Source organism: Populus euphratica, unplaced genomic scaffold (genome assembly GCF_000495115.2).
Source record: "Populus euphratica unplaced genomic scaffold, PopEup_1.0 scaffold172.1, whole genome shotgun sequence".
Lineage (NCBI taxonomy): Eukaryota > Viridiplantae > Streptophyta > Magnoliopsida > Malpighiales > Salicaceae > Populus > Populus euphratica.
In genome coordinates this window covers 378,777-387,165 of record NW_011499920.1, presented here as the reverse complement: position 1 = coordinate 387,165, position 8,389 = coordinate 378,777, and positions in this window count along the sequence as shown.

The window sequence follows — 8,389 nt, the reverse complement described above, 5'->3', positions numbered from 1 at the left end:
AAGCTAATTTTGTGCTAAAATCTCTACATTAACTATTGCACATTGTTTTACATATATAAAAATAAAAAGTTAATTAACTAATTAGTTAAGCCTCGTATTATTCTCAACTTAAAATCACCATTAGACTCTTGACTTGGGATTTTTTATTGTTCAGCTTCTCACTACAAAAAAAAATAAAAATTGCACTAGCCATAGCATTTTGATTTATCACGCCATCCTTTATATAATAGCAGCTAATGTTTGTTGATGTAAGACATCCGAAACTTCCATAATGTTTGTTTCTCATATCATTATTATTCTGCATTTAAATTTTATAAAAGATTATAAAATTTTATGAACACGTTCATAATTTAAAACCCGAATGATGTGAGATTTGATTTCGGTGCAGGAAGTTTTGTCAAACCATTGAAAAAAAAAAAGAAAAAAAAAGGAATTTGGCGTTGAAGTAGAAGTGCGAGTCCTTATGGAACGATATCAAAAGATTAGTTATGGAATTTGACACTAAAAAATAAGTATAACTTGGTGCGTGCAAGACTCGCTTTGAAAATCCCCATTCTAGAACTGAAAATCTGGTGGTCCTAGCTCCCATGCCAAATTGACTGCTTGATTTGCGCAACGTGCCTTCTACGGAGTTAATTAGCTTTCACAAGACTTAAAAAACACCTAATTTAAATAATCAAATATTAAACCATTCTCAATAAAACAAAAAAAACACAACTAAGAACACCTTATTTAATTTTTAACAATAACTTATAGAATTAAGTCATTAGAAGAATGATTTTTCCCCTTTAATTTCAACCATTTTTTTAAAAAAAAAGTTAAGAAGAAGAATGTGAACACTAGGATGGATGTAGCATGTTTATTAGATAACATTTTTTTTTTAATTAACATTTGGAGGAAAAGTTCATACTTTGATGGCGTTTGATACTTGAAATTATTAACCATATCATTTGCTTCCCAATGGTTTTTCATATCCGCCATTGTATTTCTTCTGTTTTTAATAATTAAAATTGATGAAAAAAGCCAAACAAAAAATATTAAAAACAAAAACCCTACTAGATAATACTAATCAAAGGGAAACAGGGAGAAAACAACATGAGCTCATATATATAGATGGCGCAGATGAAGTCATATATAGACCAAAGAGTCCAGCAATATGCAAAAGTACACATCATCATTAAAAGCACAATTAGAGACCACATTGGCATTGTTTATATATTTGCTGGGCCAACAATATAATTAGAAATACAATCCCTCGTTAATGATATGGTTTTCCATTTTATTTTTCTGTTAAATTTTACTACAAAAATAAAATGCAAAACCATTACAAAGTTCATGATCAAAAAACAAAATGCATGGGTAATTAATTCCTAAATAAATTATTTATTTGATTTAATGCGACTGTTAATCTTACAATTCATGCAAAAATGGATTTGTATTATCACTGAATTTTATAAATAATCGAATAAACAATGACTCTATGTAGTGATGAAATCTGACATCTGGTTAATAAAATAAACGTATCATGACCTCAGTATTCTATTTTTTTCAAAATTCAATCGTTTTTACCAGAGGCACCACATGAAATGCTTAATGGCTTGATGACTCCGCTGAGCATCTTCCCTGGTAATTCCGTGGCAGATGGTCAAATTATGAGGGCAGGGTTGACTCTTGAATGGCATGTCAGTCTATAATAATAAAACAATTATAGCATATAATTAATTAAATGCATAAATGTCTTCCAGTTCTAGATGCATAACATGTTGTAGAATTTTATTTTCCTATCCGAGTGCTTTGCGGAAAATTGATGGACAAGCTTTATCTTTTTAGAAATTGATATTGCAGTTAAGTCTAGCGAAGTTGATTTAGTAAAGCGGTTTATTCAACTTGTTTATAATTGAAGTATTTTTTTTAATAATTTAGAGTGTTTAAGTTAACTTATACATATCACAATTAATTTAATTAATTTTTAAATTTTCTAAACATCTTGGAAGCCCTGCAATCATGTAACGCACCATAGGAATAACAAATATGTATAAAAAAGATTAAATCTAGATATAAAAAAGAAAACAAGTTTCTTTTTATGCTAGGCCATGACCTCAAATGCATAATTGAAGTATTAATTCTTAGAGCATATGGTATTGTAACGTTTTTCTTTTCAAATATTTTTCTGCTGTAACTCTCCCTATTTTCTCTTAGCATGGACGTGGTTCACTTCATAAGAAACTCACATCATTTGTTGAGATATAGTATAAATCAATATGAATGATATACTTTTTTGAGATTTTTTTTATATCGTGTATACACTTTTTGATGTGATTCACATATAAGTGGCCACTTTGAAGAACACACTATAAGGGGAAAACCTGTCAATTTGAAGTCTTTAGCAATTGCATATCTACATGCAAGTTATAAAATATAAAAGGTAAAATTCGAACAAGAAATGTTATCTCTTTTTAGTTGACTTACTCTTACTAGTTGAGCTACTAGATCACTTGTATACTATATAGGGTTTAAACGAGACATTTTAAATTTTATAAGTTAGATTTTTTATTCATTTTATGTGTGTTTTTAGGTTATACTTCTTCTCATTTAAGTTATAGATGTTTTGATATGTCATCCAAATAAATTTATATTTCTTCTTATGTTTAGTTTCATAAATATGTTTTTGCATTTAACAATTCTGAATAGACAACATTGTTACCTATGCTTTCACTACCTTCCCCGACATGTTTTTTGAATTCACCATCACACACACTACCCATAAACACCGCTACTCCTCTTCCTTCAACTGTGCCCTTTTGTCCTTCTAGTCTGTCCCCGTATGTATCTTTATCTATTGATTATTCTTCAGGTTCAGGTTCTACCCTTTTAGATTTGTTGGTTTTTACCTTTTTTAATTTGATACAGACAGTTTCAATTTAGATTTCACTCCCTTTTAGTCCCTCGACTCTATCACCTCTTAGATTGGACTTGATTGTTGATCTTTCACACTATTCTTTTTTGCAGTATTGGTTAAAAATCAAACCTATACTATTCCATCATCCCATCAATAAACCACATACCATTTATTTTTGACTTCTCAAGTCCCTTTACGTCATGGGTAACATCCACTCCTACTCATCAACCTTTTGATGAACCTACTTGTCTGCAAATCTCATCTTTTATATTTGTACTATACATATTAAAATTAATTATTATTTTGTTCACAATAAAGTAGTAAAAATAAAATACAGATTCAATTTATTTATTCCAAAAAATAACTAGTTGATATTCTCACTAAATCACTTTTTTATGTTTTCTTTGCTTATTTTCAAATCAAGTTTCATGTGAAATTCTTATACTCAGTTTGAGGAGATGTGTTATTGAAAGTACTAAATTATAGGATGCATAACATAGATATTATATTTACCTTATATAGCTCTATAATCTTGATCTTGTGTAGTGCGCTATGTTCTTAATATTGTATGAAGCCCTATTTATATAAATAGAGAGAATGATTATTACAATGGCTTGTCAAGCTGCTGCAAGCAAATAAGTAAAAATCAAAAGAGAAAATCATGTGAAAACTTTATATTTCATTTGATAGCTAAAGTATTTGAAATATTTGGCCTAATCCTTCCGCTACATAGAAAAGGACACATAATAACGGCAAGAAAAAAAATATACTAATCAATAGAAGAGTGGATGCATGATTGACCAAAATCCTCCAATTTACTTTTTTAAAAATAGTATGAATCATGCTAAATGAACGGTTTATTGTAAGCATAATCAAAAATAAAAAACAATTCTTTAAAATTCATATAATATTTTCATTTTTTTGTGATGAAAATTTATTGGACTCAAACTCTTGTATAACTAGTTGCTATGATTTTACTTGCATAGACTTTCCTAGATGAGAAACACAATTAGAAACACCTCATTTAATTTTGAAAAAAATATATATATTAAACAATTCAATCGTTTGAAGAAGAATGCCAGCATTGATTTAATTGGAGGAACATAAAATGTGTATTTAGTCACATTTGGAGTTGGGTTTTCAATTATGATGGAATTTAATACTTATTTGGCTTGAGATTACAGGCCATATTTATTGCTTTCATCAACTTGGAAATTCTCATTTGGTCCTGTATGAATTTATTAGTAAACTATTCTAGAAATATGGCTACTTTTGACCCTTTGACCCTGCTTCCTAGGTTTCATTTACCCGCCACCATAGTTCTCCATTCATTAATATGTTAAACCACAAGTTCTTTTTAATTGGCTAACGAAGAAAACATTTACAAAATCTTGACACAAATAATCCGTCGTGTAGTTTGTTTAGCCAATCAAAGACGAACAAGAAGAGAGCAGTAGGAGCCTAGACTGCCTGCAAGTATCAAGAATTGACCAAGAAATCAAGCATCCATCAATATGGGCTTAGGTTCAGATAAAACCATATCGTTTCATCAGCATTGAAATACACAACATAATTACAGAATAAACTTTCTCTTGGTCGTTAATGTTGATTTTCTGTATTAATTAATTGCCGGATGAATCTAATGAGTAAATTCTTAGTTAATATTGTAATAGCAGATGGTCAAATCTTGAGATCAGGGAGGATCCTAGTAGCATGTCGTTCTAGAAAAGCAATTAATTAAGAGATCATGCACGATCCTGTTAGGGCTTACGTGTCGTTCTAGAAAAGCTCGCCAAACCAATTAATTGAGATTATGGATGATCCTGTTAACGCTTACATGTCGTTCTAGAAGCACACTAAAGCATTTACGTGCTGTTTGAGGTTTTGGTGTAATTCGTGTTTTATGATTTTTTTTCTAAATTATATTTTTCATATTTTTAGATTATTTTTATGTTTTAATATTAAAAATATTTTTTAAAAAATAAAAAATATTATTTAATGCATTTCCAAGCCTTTAGATTCATTAACATGCCTTTTCAAAATGATGCTAAAACTTTAAGGTCTCTTTCTTATGAATAAAATTTGAATTAAATTATATAAAAAAACCCCTTCTAACACACTATTTTTTTATATTTATTTTTATTAATTTAATTAGATAAAATAAGAATGATAAGATTTTAAATTATCTCTTGGTAAACTAAAACTTCAATATTATATTAAAAAAAATCTCAATCCGAAAACTATTATGGAATGTGTTGTGGTTTAGAAAAGATTGTATTTTTCTTGTATATAGTTATATTACATAGTGCGCTACACAATGATTATTGTACTTTGCCCTACTCATGTAAATATAAAAGATGATTATTACATTACTCAAGCTTCATAAATTAATCATAAATCTTCTTTTAACTTGGTATCAAAGCTTGAAACATCTAGAACAAATTCAAGGCTTCCTTCCCCTCTACAAATTCTTCCCGTCTTTTCTCTCTCGATCAACCTTTGCTACTACAGGTTTTTGATGCAGTATTTGCTACTGCATTGTTGTGTCCTCATTAGCCTTTTTTTCCTCGTGATATTCTCTTTCTTTGGTAGCATCTTCAACTAGTAAAGTCATCTCCTATTGCAGTATTCCAGCCTCCTATACTCAGCAGGCTTTATTGCCGTTTATTTCTCCAGCAATAATTTTTCAATTTATCTAGCCTTCCTTAATGGATGTTTTTGTTGTTATCATAACCATGAACAATGACAACTCTTGCTCTCTTGCTTTTTCCTTGAATGTATTTGTCTCTACAGACAATGAAGTTATGACTGCTGCAATAGTTTCTATTGTAAAATTAGCCACCATCCCATTTTCTAACACACAGCAAGTAATCACCCTTAAGCTTACCAACACTAATTATTTGTTTTGTCACATGTAAATGAATCCATATCTAATTGGTCAAGATGTCATCTCCTTTGTTGATGGCTCAATGATATATCCTTCTTCACATAATAATGTTGCTGCCACTGAAACAGCGAACGATTCTAGTTTTTCCCGATCCTTTTTGGCATGAAAATAATAAGATCAACTCATTTTCAGCGGCCTCCTCTCCTCTCTGTTTATAGACATGCTCCATTTTGTGATAAATTGCCCTACATCTACAAGTGTATTAAGCACACTAGAACATGTTCTTACATCTTCGTTAAACTCTTGAATCATGCAATTACATCGCTGTCTATAAGATCTTCGCCAAGGTGATGATTCTGTCACCACCTATTTGCAGAAAACAAAAAGGTTTTTTAATGAACTCGCTGCCGCATGTTGCCTTATCTCTCTCACGGATTTCAATTTATATGTTTTTCATGGTTGCCACAGTGACTTTCATGATCTTGTTACAAGTTTTTCAACAAAAGCTGACCCTTTACCATAATTTGAACTCTATAACCACTTATTCACTCATGAATTTTTAAATTAGAGCTCTCTTTAATTCAGTCCCACTACTACAGTACCGCTGCTACCAATATGTACACAACCCCTTTCTACCTTGATTGCCTAGTGGGTATTTTCAGGGTTTAATGATATTAGTTCTTCCTCTTCTGTAGCTTGTGTAACATGCGCCCCTTCTCTACTCAATATAGTGGTGGTAGCAATTTTAGATGAGGAAACAATGGGCATAATTGGCAGTAGCACCATAGAAACTAGCAGTAACATCGTCCTAGCTTGTGTAACATGCGCCCCTTCTCTACCCAATATAGTGGTAGTAACAGTTTTAGATGAGAAAACAATGGGCATAACTGGCAGTAGCACCATAGAAACTAGCAGCAACATCGTCTATACTGGCAGCAAAATAGATCCACCGCTAGTCAGTGAAGGTGTTAGCTGAAGTGTCAACTCTGCAACACGTTTGGGCATTCCGCACAGCACTACTCACAGTTGTGCACTATGAGAATAAAAAATCGGCTAATCTCTATTTTAGTTACGCTTCATCAGTAATAAATTTTGTCATTTGGTTTCCTGACACTAGCACAAATCAGCATGTTACTCTAGATATTGTTGTTATGACATATGTAGAACCCTATCTTTGTAATGATCAATTACATGTTAGTGATAGTAAAGAACTTGTCATATATAATATAGCCTATAATATCTTACGTACCCCTAAATGAGTATTTACTTTGTCTAATATATTGCATGTGCTACAAATTAAGAAACAACTCCTATCTATTCAACAATTCTACTGTGAAAATTATGTATTTTTTAAATTTTACTTTTCTGTTGTCTATGTTAAGGATATCATAATCAAGGCAATTCTACTTTTCAATCAAAGTAAAGATGGCCTCTATGTCATTTCAAAGTCTTTTGCCATGTTTTTGCTCAAAATTTTTTGTGTGCTAGCTTATCCACTTCTATTGATGTTTGGTATCGTTGATTTGGTCACCCTAGCTCCCAGGTTCTAAGTCTCCTAGCGTCAAATAAAAAGGTTACATGTACCTCCTGTCTTTTAAATTTTCAGTGCTTAGCATGTCCACTAGGAAAACCATCGCGTCTATTATTAGGACCTACGAGTCATAAAACATTTGCTCTATTTGAACTAATTTTTAGTGATGTTTAGGGCCTTGCCCCTATTTAATCTTCTGATAGTTTCTAATATCTTATGATTTTTATGGATGCGCAAACAAAATTTATTTGGCTTTATCCTCTTGGTGCAAAATTTGATATGTTTAATATATTTCACTAATTTCAAGTCTTGGTAGAACGACGATTCTCTTGTAAAATAAAATCAATTCAAATTGATTGGGGTGGTGAATATCGTAAATTAAATCCTTCTTCAAAACTAGTGGTATTCATCATCGCATATACAGTAGCCCATGCTAGTCAAGTTTGTTACCCTAGTGGTTTCTCGCCAACACCATATGATGTTGCTCCCTGACAACATAAGTCTTCTAACCTGAGCTTCATTTCTCTGTTGTTGACATACTCACAGGTAACATGTTTTTTTGATCATGTACTTTTAAATTTGAAAGATGCTAACTAGTTTTATGTTGGTAGTCTACTATGAGATCTGAAATCGCAACCTTACATGATAATAACATTTGATCCTTGGTTCCGTTTAAACTTTCCATAAATATTACTAGTTACTGTTGGGTTTACAAAATTAAGTGTTGGCCCAATGGTGCTAGTGATAGTTACAAAACACCCATGGTTGCGTGTAGATTCACTCAACAGGAAGTTATTGATTATTCCTAAACCTTCAATCTTGTTGTTAAACCAATTACTATTTGGCTCATCCTTGCCATTGTTGTATTTAACTATTGGTAGATTCATTAGCTTGATATATATAATGCCTTCCTCAATGGTTCCCTTCAAGAGGTTGTTTATATGCAACAATCCATGAGTTTTATTGACCCTACTCTATCCACTCATGTCATTTGCCTTCATAAGTCCTTATATGGTTTAAAACAAGCTCCATGGGCTTGGTATATAAGATCGAGTGACTTTAACTTTCTTCT